Genomic DNA, 16,324 nt, shown 5'->3' with positions numbered 1-16,324 from the left:
ATTTTAATGCAGTAGGTATGCCTTTTGTACCTACAGTTATTCATATTTAATATCATAATAAACTCTTGAATTTTTATAATGCTTTACAATTCACAAAACATGTTCACACATTTTAATATTTTTTAATCCTGTTAGATGATATGGCAGACATTACCTTACCTTACAGATTTAAAAAAAAAAAACCTGAAACTTAAAAAGTAATTTTTCCAAAGTGATACTATGAAGCAATTAGAGAAACTCCAGGTCCAGTCCCAGGCTTCCTAACTCCCGAGTGTCTACCTCTACACACTATTTCCTAGACGAGTGGATTTTAACACCTGCCCCCGGAGAAATATAAAAAAGTTCAAAGTTGCAACTCTGATCAATCTCATGTGTGCAAATAAAGCAGGAGAAGAAATACGGATTTCCCCTCCCTGCTCTCCCATCCCAATCAAGCGCAACTGTGTCCATATGACTATGACCAAAAGAACTAAATAGGTCATTACACTGGTGCTTCTCAGCAGCCACTAAAAGATCAGGGGCCCAAGAACTGAATAATTCTTGCCACCCTTCCTCCCTCACCCCAAATGCCTCATCTGCCTTCCTAGCACAGAAGCCCCTTGGGGGCAGGGACTGCATCACACTCACTTCGTGATGGTCTGCTGTGCCTACTAGAGTTCATTTCACTTAGCAACCATTCATTAAATGTCCACTCCTTTCCAGTCTGGAAAAGTAAGAGTCCATCCCAGGCTACAGCAAGGAGCACAGCACGGATTGCTCACTCTCCTCCAAGAAAACGCCAGAGGTGGGACTCCATGGCCACAGGGACAAAAATAATGGTCCACGTCTGTCTAACGCAGCCTCTAGGTTTGAAATCACCTATTATTTTCTCTTTAAAAGATTTCATACACACAATATTCTTTGCTACTGGACATAATAGTGTATACAGAGAATAAGTATTAAACTCCACCCCTGGGGGTAAATTAAAGGAAGTTGCTCATCTCTAAGGCAGTTCCCTGACATGAGCAGGCAGGGCAACACAGCACCTGTTCAGAACATGGAAAGACTCTGGAAGAACAGGGCACGTGGGTGCAAGCTGCAAACCAGGGTTCGGTGGAGTAAGGAATACTGGAATACGGACTCTTCTTCAGCCTGTCCACAGGAGACATCGTCACGCATCACAACGCCCTTCAACCCAGCCAAGGACTCCGACCCTCCTGGACACACCTTTCTGGTAGTCACCAGCATTCATTTAGGGTGGGCAAGCAAGATGTCCCTCGTTTGCTATCCTTGTACTGAAGACCTTTTTCTCTTCTTGGAAATCAGCATTTCACACGTTAGGCCCAAATCATGGTACTTGTCATACTCCACTGAATCCAAGATTCCTGATCGCAGACTAGCAGTCTCACTTGGCTCTCCTGGATTCTTGACTGTTGGTTGCTATCTGCCCCTCCCCCCTCGCCAAGGTGAGGACAGATGTTTCCTAAACTCCCAGGGATTTATCTGCCTTGTTCACACCTTCAGCAGACAGTTCATTGCAGCTTTAATTTATATGGTTCTGTTTCACTGGTGGGACAGTAACTCTCACCCCACTTTAAGTCACAAAATGGCAGCGTAAGAGTCGACCATCTGTGCCTGCCACACCTGGCTTTGTGTCCCTTCCATTCCCCCTTTTCATTACGTTTCACTTATTCCCTGAATCAAGACAAGACAATCAATCTCACATTTGCAAGTTGCTGTCAAGAGCAGCACCATGACAGTAAGAAGATGGATCTGGAAGCCATCTTCAAGGCCCAGCTCTGCCAGCAACTCACCAGCCAGATCATTTCCCTTCTCTGGGCCTCAGTTTATTCACCTGTAACCTGAGGGGGTTGACCCTAATGACTTATAAAGCCCTTTCCAACTCTGACATTCTATTAAACTTTGGTTTATTTGTGAAAGGAGGCTTCCAATCTCCACTCAGCTTGTACCACCCAGAGCCTGAGCAAACATCCCACGGTGCCCTCTGCAGCTCCCACCACTGAGACTTACTCCAGCAGCAGAAGGATCACTCCCAGCTGCCAGCAGTCTACTCCAGCTGCCATGCAGGGAGTTTTGTTATGCCAATTTCACAGTGGGTCATGTCAAGTCAACATGTATTTCTTAAGTGCCTCTGACAAGCCCAGAAAGAGGGCGGACCACTCTGGGGCCTCAGTGACTTCATCTGTGAAATGAAAGCCTTACACTTCTTTTAAGCTGGACTTCTAATCTCCAGAAGATTCGGGATTCCACTGAGGGGAGAGAGGCTACAGCTCAGGGCTGCCAACTGCCAACCACACCCCAGCTCCTCTCAGGTCTGTGCGCTGGGGATCTCACAGGGAAGAGTGACCCCAAGTCTGGATATAACTCACATGAAACTAGGGAATATGTGTGTATGTCCCGAACACAGACTCACACCTCCAACACTTCTCCATGCTGAGTCCCAGCCCTGCCCCCTCTTCAGCCCCCAGCTCCCTGGGCCACTCTGAGGTGACAGATGCTAGTCTAGATGATGTGATTTGAAGGAAGTCCCCCCACACCCACAATATATCTCCCTCACAGACCTGCCTGAAATCCTCATCACAGTCACATGCATTCTTTGCTCAGGCATCTTGCTTCCAGAAGTTTCCCATTAAACACGAATGTGCACAGAAGAGTAGCATGTACACCACCTTGGATTTCTTTTCCCAGTGCCACCCTCTTGCCACTAACATTTGCCAGCTCCCTGAGAACAGAGCAAGGACTTCTGACACACTCAAGAACTTCCCCCACCAAGAGACAGGCATGAAACCTAAATTTATGAAGAAAAAACTAAATATGAATAAGGAGTAAACAAATAGGTATGCTGTCTGACTTCTACCCTGATTTATTTTATGTCCTCAACAGCTAGTGAAAGAAACAGGCATTGGAGAAGGAATTAGTTGGAAAAGAAGAAAAGGATCAGGGATAATGTAATGGTGTCTTTCAAACCCACTGTCTTCTTAGGGTTTTTAAGGAATTAAAGTTCTCACTTTTGAGAGTTGTAAAGCCCCGTAAACTATTTGTCAGACTTGTCTACATGTACCTCTTCTTAAATTACTGCACATGTTTATTATTTAACTTTGAATGAATAAAAATTAATTTTGAGGGATAAGTGTAGATACACAGATGAAAACCACAGATACACAGAATTAGGACGAGCTCTCTGCCCTACTCACTGAGGCCAGAAGAAAAACGTGGATTCACCCTGCATGGAGCAGGATTTAGATCATGTGGAAGACTTTCCTAAAAAGAGAGTTGTTAAATCTGAAAGAGGGACTTAAAGGACATTGTGGGGACTTAAAGGACATTGTGAGGACTTTTTTTTTTTTCTGTAAATATTTTAAAAACAGAATCAGTTCCCATTTGTTACAGACTGAATTGTGCCCCCACTGCCCCACCCATAGTTTCTGTGTTGAAGCTCTGATCCTCAAAGTGACTGTATTTGGATACAGGGCCTTAAGGGAGGGAATTAAGGTTAAATGATGTCATAAGGGTGAGGCCCAAATCCAATATAAAGACTGATGTCCTTATAAAAAGAGAATACGAGATCTCTCTCTCTTTCTCTCTCCTCCCCACCCCATGCATACAAGAGGCTATGCAAGGACATAGCAAGAAGGAAGCCATCTATAAGCCAGAAAGAGAGCCCTCACCAGAAACCAAATTTTCCAGCACCTTGATCTTGAACTTCTAGCCTCCAAAACAATGAGATTATAAATGTCCATTGTTTAAACTACCCAGTGTGTGGCATCTTCTCACGGCAGCCTGAGTAGATTAACACACCGTTTGTGCAGGAGGATGTGTTCGGGCCTGAGAGAGGGACGAACTGGACCAGCCAAGCAGCAGGAATGAGCTACAGCTCTCGGCCCTGCGTTTATGGCAGTAAACACGACGCCATCCCCAGCAAGGGCGAGCAACCGCCTCACAACACCCCTAGCCCATGGGTTCTAGAAGCCACATGCTTTCTTCTAACAGGCCGCCTCCTTGCTGTACCTTCCCCAGAGTGCAGAGGGGCAGTTGTATTATTCGGGTGCAGAAGGCGGCGAGGAAACAGCTTCCCTCTCCCTCCTCAGTGTCCGTCTCAGCATGTCCCGCAGCAATGCCCTGGAGTCCAGACTGGACCTGGGAAGAAGCAAGAGGATGGTGCTGTGGAGAAATAGGACACAGCCATCGTGCCTCACGCAAACCCCAAGAGGGGCAGCCAGCCCATGGAGGCCTGGGGACCTGGAATGGCTTCTTGGGTCAAAAAGGACCAGTAAAGGATCTGATGGCCTAGGCTAAGGACAACATCAGGGGACAGTTACCTTCAGGAAGCCAGAGGGTCAGTATGAGGACAATGAGGGAATTTTAAAAGAAAAGTTGGGGGCAAAATATCTAGGCCAAGCCTGGGCTTAGGGAAAGGATCAGACAGGGCCTGCAAGCTGGGACAACTTCCCTGTCTTTTGAACAAACTCTGATTAAAATTAGGTGCAGAAATCTGTACTTGATTAAAAAGAATCAAAACTAAATTTTTAAAAAACTTTCGTTTCAAAGATTTTGGAGAAGGAAGAAGAGACAGAAGTGAGGCTATTTATTCCTTTTTTTCTAGTAAATATTTTCAAAAAAATTCCAGAGTTTGTCCCTGTCAAAATAAGGTGATGTGGGATGTTTCAATTGGTACTAAGTGAGGCAGGCTGGGGAGTACTGGTAAGCTGGCGGGGGCAGGCTTGACTCATAGTGTTCAACAGTTTCTGTGTTGTAAATACTCCACCAAGGCTGATTTCGAGCTACCAGTGGTTTAACAACCAGCTTGCAAAATTCCTGACTATTTAACCATTGTCTCCAGCAAGTCAGCACCAGCTGGCCCAAGCACACTTTTACAAGGCATGCTGGGTGGGCAGGCAGCAGGTGACAAGACACAGAACCAGCAGGATGGGCCAGATGCCCTGGGAGGACCTCCGAGGGTAATCATGTCAGGAACACAGGCAGATCTTCCTCCCTGGAATGCATCTCCTCACAAGCACTGAGGGAGCGCCATTGTCAGGGCCATTCAGCTCCCCCCTTCCTGGAAGAGAGTAGTGCATCTCTGTCCTTTAGGAAACATGACTTCATCCCTGCACACTGTGACTGTGCCATCTGGAGCTCATGGGAAGAGCAGCAGCCGCAGAGAGTCCCAAAAATGCACCACACTTTTAAACTTCTAAAATGTCAGCAAGAAGTTTAGTTTACAGGGGAAAAAAAAAAAAAAAGCAAGGGAGGGAATTTAATTTAGAAAAAAATGTCACTAACCATTGTAAAACCAATGAGCCCAACTTTCCCAGGGACCCCAAGAAAATGCCTCTGATTTCCCTCCTAAAGAGAGGAAGAGAAAGGGATTTCTGAAATCCATTTTTGGATTTGTCCAGACACGTGCTGAATGTTTTTTCCCAGCACAAGGCAACATAACCAGGCCAATTCCATCACTCGCCTACCCCTGACCTCCTGCCGACGGTACTTATGGACTGACCCAAACAGTCACGTATGATTCATTTAGAACTTCATTCTGTGGTCCAGTGTGAGTCTTCAAATGAACTAAGCTTATGCTTTTGTTTCCAAAATCTGACAGAACACAGAAGCTGGGACTGGGGTTTATACTTCTCTAGCTTACCCTTCAATGCATGACACTGGGCTTTGTGCTTGGCCAGTGTTCAATACATCCTAGCCCTATTTAATTCTTCCTCTTTCCCTTACAGAAACTCATCTGGGGATTCTCTCTGAAGGCTTGTGCCAGTCACCTCCAGGGGATTATGAAAACCTACTCTTTGTCCATGAGTCAGAGAACTGGGCAGAATTTGAGCTGGCACCAATAGACATTAAACTAATATGTAATTAAGTGGATTAACTAAAGAATAGAATTATCATACATAACCATAACCTAATGATTCTTACTATACATATAAGAGTTATGTGTTTGAGTCCAAAGTAATCCGTTTAAACAGTTCATGTGTAAGCAGATACAGCCCGTGTGAATGATGCATGTATTTCCAGTAGCCCTCAGGCTGTGCTTCAACCTGAAAACTCCTGCATTTCCTTGGACTAAGCAATCACAACTAAGCCGTTTATTGGGGAAAATAAAGGAGAAAGGGTGACCTCTGCTGGTGAAATGAGTTTTTATCTGGTTATTTTCCCCAGCTCTGCAAAGAAAAAAATGATCAGAGTGGGAGGCGGTAGGAGTGTGACAATGTCCTCCCTGAGCAAATGATCATTTTCTCCGCACTAATAATTCTTACAATCTCATCAGCAAAAGGTCATTATTTGTTTGGCTCAAGAACTCTTTAATGATGTGTAGAAATGAGAGTCAACTAGGTTTTTATTGTGTTTAATCATTATTCTCCAGGGGAAAAAACGTGCTCTCATTTGGAACTCAGTAACTTGTTTTATTTTCTTTCTTTTTCTTTTTTTTTTTCTTCTTTTTTTTTTTTTTTTGATATTTTATTAATAAAATGAAGAATTTGCAACTGGTTCTGAGACATGAAAACTAATTAAGGTAAATGAAAGTGCAACCCTCAAATGTCTCATTAAGGTCTACGTTTATTTGTTGGATAAACCTGCATTTTAAGAATTAAAAATTTAAAACACTTTGAAACAGTCTCTATGTTTTACACTTTAATGTTTTATGAAAAACTGGAAATAAGTTACTTTGCTTTAAAACTCAGCAATTCTCAAAACAAAATCATTCCTGTATCATTCTCATTACGTTGCTTGATTTTGCCCTCCTGCATATCTTTTATCACGTTTTGACAAGCAAAAAACATGTGTTGTGTTACAAGCTCTCTCACAGTATCCAATTATCAGTCAGACTTTCCCTGATCACAGACATCACTTTGGTCTTTAGCTTTGCCAAGTATAAAGCAAAATACCTTATTTCAAGTTTTTCATAGAAAAGCTGGGAAAGGTCTTTCAAAAATCTATTTTTTTAAATTGTCTAATGCCGCTGCATATGTAACTATTGTCTTATGTAATCAAGCTTTTGGGGGTGGGGGAGAAGAGGGGACACACGGGAAAGCAGACTTGGAACCCCATTCAGAGTTAGAGGAGCTGGGTTACATTTTGGGGGAGCCATATATTTTTAGGGAACTATAACTATAAAAGACATCAGTATCCAATATAACGGAGCCCATGTCCTATCTTTACCAATCAAATTTAATATTTGAGTTAAAGTATTTATTTAAATGCCTGTTTATATGCCCTACATACTAAAAAAAAAATTATATTTTTATCAGTTGCTTTTCTTAAGGCAGTGCACACTTCTCTCAGTCTGATAAAAGGCCAGACTATTTCACGATCAGTACCTCTTTGGAAATCAGGCAGAGAGGACAGAGAAGGGAAAAGAGTAGACTTCATATTTATTAACTGGGCTACCGTGCCAGGCCTAAACTAGGGTGGGGAGAGAGGAAAGGAGAATTGAAGTAAAAACAGATGAAATAAGATTCATTCCCAGCCTTGCTATTACCTCTTCACCCCTTTGCTTTTTTCTATAACATCATAAATGTTTTCCTTCTTTCAGAAGAATACCAAGGAGATATGAAATTCCTTGAAGGCAATCTTTGTGTTTTGTGCGGGAAAATGTCGATATTGAATTAGGAAATTAATAAATTCTAAATGTTAGTATTCATTGAAATGCCAGTGTGCATTCAAGTTTTTAAAAAAATAAACATAAGACTCTAAAACTTCAAGTAGTAGTATCTAATGTTAGTGACAAGAAATAGTAATGATAGAAGGAATACATTCCCAAAACTACATATGTATTTCCTAGCAAAAGAACACTTCACAGGTGTAATAATTCATATTAGTATTTAATAGACAACCATCAATTAAGTAGATCTCTACAGCCTAAGTTACTTCTCTCATTTGATTAATGTTGATGAAGCACCTGCTGTATGGCATACACTGGGCTGGGCATTAGGGAGACGATGGCTAATAATGTCAAATGCCGTTCTCTCTTCTGGAGCTTTATAACATCTTGCCAGTCATCGAGCAACTATCCACACCAGCAAACAGAACATTACAACAGTGATGAGTGCTACAGCCAAGAGGTAGATGGTGCTACCAGAGCATTGTTTTCCTTAAACGAAAGAATTCTGTTTTGTAAATCCACCTGCATGGAAGGTGGATCCAGCATTGTTGATTGTTGAATTCTGGCCTAGGGCAGAGAAAGTTCAAATCAAAGAACCAAAATCAACCTTGTATTGGCACCACATGACCAAGCAAACTCTGAGATACTTGGTCAAAAAGGTGCCTGATTCAATTTAAAAACTTTAATATACTAGGGATCACTTGGAGATGTTCAAATGCAGATTCTGGCTCTGTAGGTCCAGGTGGGGGCCTAAGATTCTGCCTTTCTAACAAGCTCCCAGAGGATGACAACCTTCTGGTCCATTGATTACACCCTGAGTAGCTCAGTTCAGGCCAAGATGCTAAACTAGCCTGATTGCTGGACTCCCCACCCCTAAGTCCAACCCCCACACCCATCGGCCCCACAGTAACTAGAAGAGTAAAGAAGAGAAAATTATGAGAAGCTTCTGAGATGACTGGAGTTGTGTTGGACTGCAGCTGTTTTAGACTGGGGTTTGTAGAGTGGTGGCTTTGTCCTGGAGCAGGAAGCAGCCCAGCAGGGTTGTGGGAAGATAAAATAGAAGGATTGGCGGAATTTTGCTCCTGTTTCCCCTACTCTACCTGGTGCCCCCCCAACACCTTGCAGTGAACAGTGCCTGCACCCCACCTGCCAAGACAGAGGGATCTTGTCCAGATGTCCTCAGAAGAGACAAAAAAAAAACAGGGGAACCAGTTGACATCCAGAAGTTATTTTTATGTCACTTCTTCAAACACCCAGGGCTGGAGCATTACAACCTACTCTTGGTGGATCTCAAACTTGGCTGCACGTGGAAATTGGCTGGGGAGCTTTAAAAGTATGAATGCTTGGATTCCACCTCCAGAGATTCCAGTGAAGTCCACGTGGGCCATGGCCTGGGCAACTTTTAAAAGCTTCCCAGGTGAGTTGGATATGCAGCCAATATTCAAAACCACTGAATTCTGAGTCTTTTGTGAATCTGCTTCTCTCTGGGGAACAAAAGATGAAGACCCAACTTGAGGGTTTATTTTGCAGGACAAGGAGCAATTGAATGTAATTTTCTGGTGTCAAGACTCTCCACCCTGTAGCTCATCTACCCACATCCCCTGCGCTCACTGGGGCTACCAGGACTGGGGATCTGCTTCTTCCCTTATGAACTGCCTAAGTAACCAGTGCCCTGGGGAAAAAAGGGCACACAAAATAAAATAACAAGACATTTGAGGAGCACAGCCATTTCAAAATGAAAATAACCTCTTGGATTTCAAATCCCAACAGAAACGAATTAGAACAGATGAGCCAAATATTTTTAATCAACCTGATAAATAGATTAAAAGACAGAAGAAAGAATAAGAAGAAAACATGAAAAGAATGAAACAGAAATATTAGTAAAAATATATATATAATAAGAGAAATAAAGAACAGACTTGATACTGCTGAAGAACAAATTAATGATCTGGGATATCAGGTTGAAGAAATCTCCCAGAAAGAAGAAGAAAAGGACAAGGAAATAGACAATAAAGAAGAAAAGTTAAAAGATAAGGAGGGTAGATGTGGAGGTACTAACATCTAGACAGCAGTTCCATTAAAAGAAAGAGAAAAGGAGAAAAATGGAGAGGAGCAGGAGTTCCATTAAAAGAAAGAGAAAGAGAAAAAAATGGAAAGGAGGAAATATTTGAGGACATAATGTACAACAATTTTTCTGATATATATGTATATTATACATTTATTATACATATCAGAAAAACTGCACACCTACATATATTTTAATAAAATTTAAGATTTTTTTAAAGAAAAAGTTCTAGAAGCTATCATAAAAAGAGCAGATCACATACAAAAGAACAAAAATCAGATTGACAGCAATATTAGATGCAAAAAAAACAATGAATTCATGCTTTCACAGAGTTGAAGGAAATAGAATTTAAACTCAATATTTCATATTCAACCGAACTGCCATTTAAATATTAGAGCCAAATAAAAATATTCTCAAGCATATTAGATTTGCCGCCCAAAAAAAGAAAGATTTGCTGCAGAAAGGTATGCATTGTAAACAGTTTGGGTTGAAGTTCTGTGGGAGAGAAAAATCCAAGAGATTCTGCAATAGATTTGTGGAATAAGGATGATCAAATACTTTGATAAACTCTTATTGCTTAAGAAAGAAAAAGCAAGCTAAGGCCAAAGAAAAAGAGAAATTACATCTAAATAATGCAGAATTAGAAGCCTAGTTTATATCAGCAAAACAGGGTAGAAGAGGGGGCAGAGAACCCTAAATTTTCACCTTATTAGGAAAAATTAGGGAGACACAGAGACAGTATTTCACCTTATTAGGAAAAATTAGGGAGACACAGCAAACTCTTGTCCACAGTTTGCTTTCTGCGGATTTAGTTACCCATGGTCAACCACAGTCTGAAAATATTAAATGGAAAATTTCAGAAATAAACAATTCATATGTTTTAAATTGCTTTATTTAAACTTATTTATAAATTTATTTATAATTGAACTATTTTATTAGTAGTTTTTGTTAATCTCTTACTGTACCTAATTTATAAATCAAACTTTATCATAGGCACTTATATATAGGAAAAAACACATTTTATATGTGGTTCAGTAATATTCGCAGGTTCAGGCATCCATTGGGAGTCTTGGAACGTATCCTCCATGGATAAAGGGGGACTACTGTATATCATTAAAAAATAAAAGTAAGGAAGATTAGAATTGAGAATTGAAAAAGTGGCACGAACTGAAATAAGTTAGAATGATAAAAATAGGTCCATGTATGTCATCTATTATAACAAAAGTAGATGGAATGGGCTCACCACTCAAATACAAGAGCTGACAGATCAGATTTATTTTTTAAATTCTGATACATGCTATTTACAAGAAACCATGCTTCAAACGTAAGGATATACAAAGATTTAAAGCAAAAAAAAAATGGAAAAGACAAATTATGTAAACATTAATCTAAAGAAAGTTGACCTACCTACATTAATTCCAGAAAAGATAGTCTTTAAGTAAAGAGCATTATTAGGAATAGAATACCCTAGGACACAGCAATTCCACTCCCATGTATAAAACCAAGAGAAAATCATACACACATGAAACAAGTGAGATAGACAGACTCTTTTTTTTTTCCTTTTTTTTTTTTGTGGCTCGTTATACCTCTTTTCCCTGTGTAACAGATATGAAGAAAAGAATTACGTGAATACTCAAGCACTATGTATGCATTGAGGCCCTGACGGACTGCACTTCAGTAATTTCTCCATTAGGAGAGGCAAAACTGAATGTGTCAGCTGCTTCCAAAGTTAGCCTCTCCCTTTTATTGTAAAGACAAGGGAGTTTTGCAAGAAAATTCAGTTTGATTTAACCATTACAAAAACACAAGGATATTGGCAGAATTATAGCTAACAAATGGAAAACTAGTAACATCATTGAAATAAGCAAAGTGACATTCCATAATGCAATTTGCAAAAGGTTGGGTTGATCCACCAACAAAAAGCTTTATCTTAGTAAATACTGTTTTTCCCTACAGCAATTTCCTCAGCATTTTTACATATCAATCAAGTATGTCTATCCTTGAGCCAGCAACCTTGCTGTGTTACAATTCTATATCCACAACAGAGACTTTATCCTGGGAAAAGTTTCCTGTCTTTTGCAAGGTTAACATTTCTATATGTAATTCCAAAAGGTTAGGCTACACCTGAAACTACAGGGCTTTGGAAAACTAGGCTGTGTGAAATACATTCACTTTACAGTATACTCCACAGTGGCTGGCAAGTTAGGGGAGCTGAAGCCTGGACCTTGGTGTTCTCAGCACTATACTCTAAGCAAGTAAGCTAACTAGCCAGCCCTACAGATAGAGTCTAAAATGGCCTCAACTATCCCTGCTTTCTGGAACTCGTAACCTCCTGCAATCTCCTCCCCTTGGCTATAGGCAGGACCTGTGATTTGCTTGTAACCCATAAAATTTGCAAAAGCAATGGTGTGTCACTTCCATGATTATGTTACATAAGACTGTAATTTGTCATGCTAGCAGACTCTCATTCTTGCTGGCTTTGATGATGCAAGAGACCACTCCAGGCAGGCCCACATGGCAAGGATTGGAGGGTGGCCTCTGGCCAACAGCCAGCAAGTAAATAAAGCCCTCAGCCTGGCGACCTGTAAGGACCTGAATCCTGCCAACAACCACATGAGCTGGAAAGTGAATCCTCCCCCAGTACAGCCTTAAGATTCAACCCAGCCCTGAACGACATCTTGACTGCAGTCTTGTGAGGACTTGAAGTACAGGATCCAGCTAAGCCATGCCCAGACTCCTGACTCACAGAAACAGTGAGATAACAAATGTATGTTATTTTAAGCCACCAGGTTTTGAGTTATACTGTTACACAGCAATAGACAACTAATACAAGAGACATACAAGAATGTCAGAAGTAAAACAATGTAATAACAAAATCTTGGAAACAACCAAAATGCCCATCAATAGGAGAAGAGATGAATAAACTTGGTATATTGACCTGCCAGAAAGTTACATTCACAAGACACGTGTCACAATACTAATAAAGCTGAACAATAGGATACTAAGTGAAAAAAGAATAATCATCATCTCCAAAAGATTGCTTCAGCATGATACATTTTTATAAAGTGAAAAACAATTAAAATTAAAAACAAATTTTTTATGATGTTAAACATATGACATTCTTAAGAAATTGAACATAAAGTGATACATAAACTTACCACATGACCGCACAATACAACTCCTAGGTATGCACTTGAAAGAAATGAAAATATATAGCCACACAAAAATCTATATGTGAATGTTTATAGCAGCTTTATTCATAATTGCCAAGAAATAGAAACAACCCCAGTGTCCTCTAACAGATGAAGGAAGAAACACACCTCAGCACACGCACACAGCAGAACACTACTCAGCAACACAAAGGAACCAATAGACACAGGCAACCACATGGATGAATCTCGAATGCATTGTGCTAAGTGAAAGAAGCCAGACTCAAAGGACTACATGCCCTGTGATTCCATGGGCATGACTTCCTAGAAGAGGCAAAACTATGGAGATAAGAAACTGATCAGTTGTTGCAAGGGGCTGGAGGTGGAAGGAAGAAATTGACAGCAAAGGGGCATGAGGGATCTTTTTAGAGTGATTTTGGTGGTAGTTATACAACTGTATTCATTTGTCAAAACTCATAAAATTATACACCAAAAAAGGTGAATGCTACTGTATGCAAATTATATCACATTCATATTCATATATTCATATATGTGTACACACACACACATCACGTAAGTGCCCTAACATAGTCTGGATATATTGTCCCCCCAAAGCCCATGCTGAAATCTGATCCCCAATGTGGCAGTGTTGGGAGGTGTTTGGGTCATGGGGGTGGATCCCTAGTGAATGGATTAATGCCCTCCCTGGGAGGGGGACAAAGGTAGTGAGTTTTCATTCTACTAGTTCCCCAGAGAGCTAGTTGTTTAAAGGACCCTGGCTCCTCCCCTCCCTCTGTCTCTCGTTACCTCTCACCATCTGATCTCCTTGCACCCGCTGGCTGTCTGCCACTTTCTCCCATGAGTAGAAGCAGCCTGAGGGCCACACCAGAAACAGTTATCCCAGAATCATGAGCCAAATAAACATCTTTTCTTTATAAATTACCCACTTTCAGGTATTCTGGTATAGCAACATGAAAACAGACTAATACATGCCCCTTTTGACAAATCCCCTGAACCAGATCCTCCACCCTGCCGTATTCTACAACCCCTTCCTACCTCCCATAGGAAGAACAAAATGAGAAGTTGTGGAAACACTGTGGTTAAAACTGCTATAGAGAACAGCCTTGCATTGGGGACTAGGAGTCAGGAAAATGAAGAGCACAAACATTGCTTTCTTCGCTTTGGGGATGGGGGATGGTTATGACTTAACAATTGTGAACCCCACTCAGTTCAAAGTGGGGAGTCCCTGAATCATTGTCCAGCCACCTGCAATACAGGCAGGCCTCCCCAAGTCAGTAGCCCTATTTCATCTAGATTCACTTTGCCTTGGAACACCCTGATAAATGGCCCATTAGCAGCCCACAAAGAGATTAAGAAACAATTCCATTTAAGAGAATGCACAGTTTAGCAAAACGATCCTAGAATCAGAATGTTCTGCGTCTGCTATCTTTTATGAACAAAAGGAGCAGGAGTTTTGAGGTCACAGTCAGCCTGACCATATTTTGTTCTTATCTCCCTATTTTCTACTCCATAATGAAATTTAAATAGCTAGCTATCGCTAAGTAAATAATTGGCACCATAACAGCCTTCTGGAAGCTTTTAATTGTGTCAAACCATCTCTTCAATTCTAAACATTCCTTACAACCGAATGATATTTAGAGCTTTGGGTGTCTTTTTGGCAGATGGAGATAGGAACACAAAATGGGATAAAGAGGCAGGAACTTCCCATTAATCATGACAGTGCTCCTTTATTCAAAGATCATAAAATGCCAGAGGTAACTACGGTTTTGACTTGGTGGGGGAGGGGAAGGGTCTGGCTGAGAAGCAGAAAGTATGAATCTTAGTCCCTGCTGAGCCCCAACCCCACTTTGTGATTTGGGAGAAAGTGCTCAATAATGTCTTTGGACCTCATTTTTCTCCAGTGTACACCAGACTCTGTCCACAGAGTGTCCCCTCCCCACGTCCCAAGTCAGGGTGCCTAGCAGGCTGTAGGCTTACAGTTCCAGAATGGGAGCTCCTGCTCTCACCTTACTGTACGTCCAGGGATCCACTTTGGTTTCACCAGTGACTTCGGGACCTCGTGGAGAAGTGTCCCCACAGGGTGGCCAAAGTCTGTGGCATGCAAGAAAGACTCCAGGTACTGGCCAGAAACTGCTAACCCAAGATAAAGGGTTACCCAAGACAGAGGTTTCCATGATCAGAAACTATTGGAAAAACCAGTAAATAAATCCAACAGATTTCTTTACTGCAGGACCTCCCAGAGCTTTTACTTGCTCAGGTACTTCGAGACTTTCCTGGAGGGAAGTACAGAAGTATTTGACCAAGGAATCGCTGTTTCAAAAATCAATGGTCAGGTCTGGCATGCCTTGAAAATGCTGGTTCAGATTTATGATGCTGTCTATTGCTGATTTGTTATCCTCTACTCAGGAGATACTCAACCCCGGCTGCAGAATAGCATCACTGGCCCATTCCCTGGGCCTCATCACCAGGGAGTCTGATCTGATTGGGCTGAGGGGTGGGGCCTGGACACTGGTATTATTTTCAGCTCCCCGAGTGATTCCAACCTGCAGCAGGCATGGAGAACCGCTAGCTCAGAGAGCGGGGAAAGGCCTCCTCTTCCCGTACCTATTCCAGAGCATGGAAAGGGGAGCACATCCCCACCCCCAGGTCAGTGTTGGGGAGTAAACCCAGGGAAGCATTCATCTCTTCACCCAGGATCAAAGCTCCAAGATCCAGAAGCCCCTGCCTGCTGGGAAGATCTCCGTGGAGAGTCACAGCATTTCCTATCACTAATTCAACAGGGATCTGGCCCTAATCATCTCTTGAAGTGGATTTTTTTTTTAATTCAAAATACTTTAATATTTACTAGTACATATTCATGGGGTACAGTGTGTTGTTTCCACATGTGCACATGCTGCACGATGACTCACTTAGGGTAGGTCATAGTTTGTACCCATTAGTCCACCGCTTGATTTTTTTCCTTCAAAACAGAAATAACTCTACTGATTTTCTGGTTCTAAATTTAATGCCTACTCACTGTGGGGAGGGGGTGAACTACATCAAAATGTAAACTAATTGTTCTTAATCCTCCCACTGTGAGCATTTTGTGTTTTACTTCTACAGTTTTATACTAGTATTTTTTTAATATGGTTTTGGAACAGGGATTTTTACTTATCAACATTTCTCAAATGTCTTTCCATAAAACCTATAGCATCTTTCTCAATGGTCTCATCATATTCTGGGTTGATCATAAATCATTTGGCCCCTAGCTGGGCCTCCGTGGCTGCTTCCTCGTCCAGGGGAGGGGGTCTTCTCTCTCATTTCCCCTCCCTATCCCCTCCAGCTTCCTCCACTCTCTAGCCCTTGTGAAGTGTTTTCCAGCTGCTGTTGGACCAAGCCCTCCACCTTTTCACATCTCGCTCAAGGCTCTCTCCTACAGCCAACATTTTACTTAGACAGTCTTCTTGGCTCTGTGCAAATCTCCCCTCTTGCACCCACTTG

Source organism: Cynocephalus volans, chromosome 1 (assembly GCF_027409185.1).
Source record: "Cynocephalus volans isolate mCynVol1 chromosome 1, mCynVol1.pri, whole genome shotgun sequence".
Lineage (NCBI taxonomy): Eukaryota > Metazoa > Chordata > Mammalia > Dermoptera > Cynocephalidae > Cynocephalus > Cynocephalus volans.
Note: the sequence above shows the minus strand (reverse complement) of the source record.